Consider the following 7,400-nt stretch of genomic DNA (forward strand, 5'->3'; position numbering starts at 1 on the left):
GCCCAGTATCTCTGAGGCCAGGCCTGTCCAAAGTGGGGGAGGGGGAGGCCCTGCAGCAAAGGACAAAAGACAGGAGCTCTCTCTCCAAGGGTGAGGGCTGAGCTTGCCCAGGAAGAACTAGAAAGCTGAGGCTGAAAGCAGAAGTAGGCCAAGGTCCTGTGAGGTGAGCATTTAAAATGAGATAATATTAAACTAAAATCCTCCAGGGTGCGGTCTGAGGCTCAGGGAGGAAGGAGGTCTGTGCAGGGCAGGACCACGGCTCCTAGTGCTTCTGCTGTGCTGGTGAGACCTTGTCAAACCTGGAGTCCAAATTCCTAAACACCTGTTGGCCTCATCATCCTTCCGTGGACCTAATGGGATTACAAAGCCACTTCAAGCCTCTAGGTTCACTTCACACCTAAACATCGCACTAGCAATTATACTGTAGTGTTACAGTGCATTCACGAAACAAAATCATCGTCTACGTGGCCTAGTGTTGCTTGCCAATATATAAATAGAAAGGTAACCGGGAAAAGTTGATATTGAGTTAATTACCTGTATTTCCAAGTTTGTCATCTTTCTGAATTATCTAGAAACTTTTCAGCTTAACCTGGCTTGCCTATTTCTCTCTCTGCCTTCTGGTGTGGGAGAGGAATTGCAAAAGAAGGAACAAATCAATTTGCTCCCAAGCTTCTTGTTGACAAAGTCTTGCTTCTTATTCTGAACTAGCCATGCTAATTTACATCTTTTTATTTTTTTTTAAAGAAATAAGCCTATCACTTCTAATACTGAGCATATAGGCATCTTATCTAGATTTCTATAGTTATTGATAAAGACGTAATGGAGTCAATGAGAAAGATTTATCTTCCCACCCTAAAGTGAGCTTGGTTAGAAGCTTTTCTGAGCATCTCATCTTACTTTGTTCAATTTCAATTCCAATAATTTCAACTTGGTTTGGTGGGCTTGAATTACTCTGAAAATCTATCTGTCATGCTGAGCAAGTGTTCAGAATGTATTTGAGCTTCATTCTAAGTACTTGGATTTATAGCAAAGAGAAACAGGAAAGTGATTGTTCACTTTACAAAAGATGGAACAGAGACAGTTTATTATGTTCCACTAAAATGACTTAGAACATTCATTTACAAAGAACATTTTTGCAACCCCTCTAAAGCACTATATTTTATTAATTCAAGGGCATACTTTTTTATGTTTTAACAACTCTAAAGTCAGGAGGCATCTTATATTGCTGCAGCCTGGGAACATCGGTAATGCACTGGTTTTTGCCTGCACTTGTACAAACATCAAAAATATTAGCATCAAAACTCATAGAGTGGCTTACTGCGTCTTACGCAGTCTGATTTCTATCCCGTATCTCACTAGTATATCATTCTTCTTATCATTTAAATCACAACTGAAAATGTCCCTTTAAACACCTACACAAAGTAGCCATCTAGTCATTGTCTATCTGTGCTCACTTTCTTACTGGCTTATTTATGTGTTGGCTGGTTAACTCACTGTCTCCACTTCCCAGAATGTAATAAGCTCCTGCTGAGTTATTCTGACTGCCTGTTTCTCTGCTGCACTCCTGGCACCCAGAACAATACTTGACACATAGTAGGTGCTCCATAAACACGTTGAATGACTGAATACATGTTAGTTTCATTTTAGCCCACATGATACATAATATTGGTATTATCAAAGCAAATTTTTCAAAAACGATCTCCTTTCCTTGAGCAAAAGAAACAAAAAAGCAAAATATATCAGTAGATCAGACATGGCTGGTGCAACTATTGAATGCTATGTTATGTCTTAATGGTAAAAACCCCACACCAGCCCCCATTTCTAGTTTTTAAGGCTCTTACTCAATGCCAGTTTGTAAAACCCTTCTCTGCTTTATGTCTCAAGAAATTATCAAAAGCAAGCAAAGCACCTACCTATCCTAAGAGTGCAGATGTTTGTCTGAATGAATAAAAAAGTTCTCTTGGCTAGTGGAGTAACTTATTGACCCCACCAAATGACCAGGGGAGAGAGGGAACGATTCCAAACCCTGCTATGGACCAGACCCACTTTAGGAAGCAGGTCTGAGCCAAAGACAGCGTCGTTGTCTGGGAGAGTACCAAGTTCTTCTGCTCTTTATCACCATATCATGGAGCCCAATTCCCCAGTTCCCTCGTTGATATATAACAACCCTTTAATCACTGATCAAATATTTTATTGAGTCCATTTCATCACAGAAGCTCTTCCTGTGTGCCAACTTCAGGGAGTGATAAGAGCACCACAGAATCTCAGATCTTAGAAGCAGACAGGAAATCAAGATCCTCTATTGTGTGTCTTTTAGAGAAACTGAACTTAAAAGAGCTGTTTAAGGGCACTTATGGTGAGGACAGGGAGGTCCTTGGGGACTTCTCTGTTCTAATTTAATCCCCATGGTTGGTTTTCAGCCAGGTCTCATCACTTCCGCATCTCATTTGAAAATAGAGACAAAAATACCCCCTCCATGGACCAATGCCAAATTATTCAATATTAGCGAGTTCACACCAGTTTCGGTTGCCTTTGGTTTCTCAACTCACCTAATGCCTGTTGGAAGAGCTACAGGGATTTGATTTTCATTTGTTTAGCCCTAGACTGTTTGTCCCCAAAGCCCCAGAGAATATCCCAGGTGCTGCAAGAGAGAATGAGTACCATAGCTGGGAGAGGGACCCCAAAGGAGAGGCACACTGAAAACCCTACCCCTGATGCTGATTCAGAGACAAGAGACCAAGACACAATTACCAGCCCAGGAAAAAGAAAAAAGACTGCTTTTCAAGAGATATACACAATTTTGGGAAAATAGTCTGCCAAAGGAAGACAAGAGTGGGTGAAGCAAAGGTGGAATGTGAGGGGGTGCAGGCTGTCAGAGGGTGGGGGAACAGACAGGCCTCCAGGTGACCAGAGCAGAGCCAAGATTGGAAGAGCAAGTGGGGGCGGGGGCGGGGTGAGAGCAAGCACAGTTCTGAGGGCCCACAGAACAGGTTTTGCAAGACCACCACAGGTGGGTGGTGTCAGAAATCTCTCTAGAAATCACTCATGACTGTTACTCTGATATCGGGCCTCCAGAGGAGCTGGTGGAGGTGGAATTAGGTTAAATTGATGCAATCCCTTATCTTGCTCCTTTTAATCAGCATCTATTTAGATTCCAAATTGTACTTTTATAACCAATAGAATCTGTGATTTCAATAATTTGATACCTTATAATGAACTCTCAGGAGTAGGTAAATAAATAACTGGCTCTGTGAAAAATTTGCTGGTTTTCTTGAAGGTAAATATTTTTGAAAAAGAGAAGAGTTTAATGACTTCATCTCTGCTTTACAAAAGAAACATAGCAGGAAAAAATGTACTCTAATTACATAGTTTGCTAATTTTCATTTAGCTTAGTCACTGTGTGGCTGCCTAATATCTATAGAAACAAGCAATTTTCTCAGTAAATATCAATCAGTTTGAGCTTCTTATTTCTTGGGAGGAAAATGCTACACAATTCAGTGTAATGAAGAGTGTCAAAAGCTGAGGAAGCAGGATTTAGGATGCTCTCGTTCTGCAGTAGCGAACAGTGTCACCTGCTGGTAATCATGCAGCAATTCTTTTTTACAAAGGGGGCGTGTATGGACTTCTTTAAGACTTATTATTACAATTAAAACATGCAGCATGTTTTTAAATCAAGTATAATTAAAGAAAACATAACAAAAAATCCATTATCTACAGTCTTACTTCCTCCTCCTGCCTCCTGATCCACAGAGGTAAGAAGCTCTTTCAAACTTTTTAGCTATTATATACATAATTTTTGTAAAGACTTAAACTGCTGCTTTTGATCTGACATTTTTAGACATGTCTGTTGATTTCATGTAACTGTAAATGACTGTTTAGTTTTCCTTCTCTCCTAACCACATCAGACTAAATATTCACTTTGTAATTGTTTAAATCTAGCCAGGTTTACATTATAACATTAAAGTACTACATTGCTCTTTCCTTCTGAACCTCCTAATGTAACATCGAGTTGTCACTTTTTTTTTTTTTTTTTTTTTTTTGTACCTGGATTGAACTCAGGAGCACTCAACCACTGAGCCACATCCTCAGCCCTTTTTTATATTTTATTTAGCAACTGAGTTGCTTAGCACCTTGCTTTTGCTGAGGCTGGCTTTGAACTTGGATCCTCCTGCCTCAGCCTCCCCAGCTTCTGGATTATAGGAGTACCCCACCATGCCCACCTATCATACACTCTTGCTTTTCCTGGATTGCTGCTTTGGGGGGTTTGTTTACTCCTATAATTTCTTGTTTCTTTTTTCTGATCGGCACCACGTGTCTGCTTGTCACTCATCTCCATGCGCTCCCACACATTAGGTATTTCATCAGTTCCCTCTTTCCTCGCGTCTGCCCTGCAGGAGCTCTCCTCCACCTGCTGAAGTTGGGACCTGCTGCTCTTGGCCATCTTGGAGTCCCTCTTGAATACTTTTTGGTAGTTTCCTCCTCTTTGGAGCACAGCTTCAAATCACTTTTTTAAAAAAATGAGATGTGAGGACTTTTTTAGTCCTTCTAGGAGTGACTATGCACTCACTCCCACCCTCGCACTTGAATAATATTTTGCTGAGTATAGAATTATTACTTGAAAAAAAATCTCCCCAGAATTTCAAAGGGTTCACACCATTCTTTCCCATCTGTGACACTATCGTCACTGGCTTTCTGTTTTCTAAGCTTTGAAAATGATTTCTCTCTCTCTCTCTCTTTCCCCCTTCTCTTGATGTTCTTAAGCACCTCTGTCCCCATGTTCTGAAATCGGTTTGATTTTCTATGCTTTGGATCTTTTGTCATTGATTGTGCTAAGCTCTGGGTGAGTCCTTTGGGTTTGAAGACTCACACTCCTCAGTTGTGCACATTTTCTTTGTACTGTTGGTTTACTAATTTTCTTCCTACGTTTTCCTTGTACCTTTTTTTGGGGACTCCTGTTGCCGCAGTCTGGCTGGGCAAACTAACGGGGGTGGAAGTGTGGGGGGGTGACAAGCAAGTTGTGTAGATTGACACAGCAGGAGTGGGAGCCTCTTTATTGTAGGACAGTAGAGGTATATATACATTACTGAATACACAGCTTGACTCAATTTAGCATCATCCAGTTACAGCAGTCAGTCATTAAGGAATCTCTATCATCTTAATGGCTCGCTGGTGTCACTTCTCAAACCACTCCTCTTGGCAAAGTGCCAGGCGCCATCTTGACTTGTCTGTGGCTGTCAACATCTGTGGATAGGATGTTACATCTCCTGCACTGATCGTCGAATGTTCTCTTCTTTTTCTAGTTTTCCATTTCTTTTTAAATTTATTTATTTATTTTGGTACCAGAGATGCCAAGTAGGTATGACAATTTCCTTGCCAGCGTACTCCCATGCTGCTAGTGGAAGGACTCCTGAAAGGTGACCTTGCTCAAGGACCAGGGCGGATCCGTGTTTAGGGTGTCCCCGGTTTAGCATAATAGGAGATTAGGGTGTTCCCCGTTTAGAATAGGGCGTATCCTGCTGCCTGAGTTCCTCTTGAGTTCTTAGGGTCAGACAATATATTTGGGAGACAGAAGCCCAGGAGTGGTGGATTTGGGCAGAGAACGTGGATTTCCCCAGAACGTGTTTGTAGAAGGCCGGTGTGAGTTCAGGAATAAAGAATTGCTGTTTGAATCTACAAGCTGTGTGGAGGCTCATGATTTGTGCCCAGCCAGAGACTGCGGCATCTGGTGGCCCGTATGGGGAACACCCTAATCTCCTATTATGCTAAACCGGGGACACCCTAAACACGGATCTGGTCCTTGAGCAAGGTCACCTTTCAGGAGTCCTTCCACTAGACAGCATGGGAGTACGCTGGCAAGGAAATTGTCATACCTACTTGGCTGATGGCTCCCAGCAAGATTGAACTCAGGGGCACTCAAGCACTGAGCCACATCCCCAGCCCTATTTTGTATTTTATTTAGAGACAGGGTCTTACTGAGTTGCTTAGAGCCTCACCAAGTTGCTGAGGCTGGCTTTGAACTTGTGATCCTCTTCCTCAGCCTCCTGAGCCACTGGGATTACAGGCATGCGTCACCACATCCGGTCTCCAGTTTTCCATTTCTATATTCTATTGTTTATTTTTTCTGGAAAGGTTTTATATCATTATATTTTAAATTTATACTTTTTTTTAAACCTTGGCTACCATGTATATTTTCAATTTCTAAGACCTCTGTTCTCCTCCAGATCCTCTCTTGATAGCATGCTCTTTATACTTAATGGCTACTGTATCCCTTGACGTTTGTTTGAGGAGATCAGAGTTTCTTCGATGCTTTCTTCTGAGTCCTGTATTAGCTGTTCTTAGTAAATTTCAAATTTCTCTGGAGGGTCACTAGGCAGTGAGGGGCTGTTTCACTGAGAACTCCTAAATGTCAACATCTCTCAGTCTTGTCTCTTAGCCACTCAGTTTCTCTGAAGACAAACGCAGGCAGCTTCCCTTCCTGGATCAGGACAGGACAAGAGATCCGGGAAATGTCACTAGTGCCATATGAAGGCTGCATTTAGTCCTATTGTTCTGAGCTCTCTGCCCCACCTCTCACTGAGCCTGCCTCCTTTTTTCCAGTGACTTCTGCCTCCTGCAAATGGAAGGCTTGGGGGCGTGTGGGGCAGGGTGGAGGAGGCAACTGCTCCTAAACATCCTTTTCCATCAATCATCCATTTTTATCCAGAGCCTCATCCTGCCTTCTTGGTACCAGGTCTCCAAGTCTGAGATTTTCATAGGTCCATAAGATACATAAGGCCATTACTCTGTGTTTTCCCACTTAGAGATGCATTGCTTAAGTCAGAGCCTTTTCTGCTCAGCATAGTCAACGACCACATTTCCATCTACATATCTCTTTTGTGTAGCACTGGGTTTGATCCTCAGCACCCCATAAAAATAATCAGGTAAAATAAAGGTATGCTGTCTGTCTACAGCTACAAAAGAATTTTAAAAACAAAACCTCTTATCTCCGGCCCATGTCCCACACGGGCAGTGGGAATGGAGTTCCTCCTGGTGGAACGGGCTGGCTGCGGAATAACAGCTAAGAAAGGGAAAAATCCCCAGGGCACAGAAAGCAATTTTACAAGAAGGGGCCAGGATGGGCTAGCCGATCTTAGAGATGGAGCTTCCACACTAAAAAGAGCAAAATGGAACCCACCTTGCTTTATTGATATCTTGAAACATCAAAGGTTTTCCATGGAATGTTCTTTGCCAAATAAGGTAGGAGTAGGCTGTCCAGTCCCCAACGGGTTACGCCCAACTCAGGAGCTACAAGAGGGTAGTCTTTCTACTAGAGTGGAGATAGGGGTCATGTGCCTTGGGCAATCTAATGCTTGCTGGGGAGCCTTGGATAGTTCCCAAGGAAAAACCTAAATCTCCATGGC

The sequence above is a fragment of the Callospermophilus lateralis genome, chromosome 4, assembly GCF_048772815.1.
Source record: "Callospermophilus lateralis isolate mCalLat2 chromosome 4, mCalLat2.hap1, whole genome shotgun sequence".
NCBI lineage: Eukaryota > Metazoa > Chordata > Mammalia > Rodentia > Sciuridae > Callospermophilus > Callospermophilus lateralis.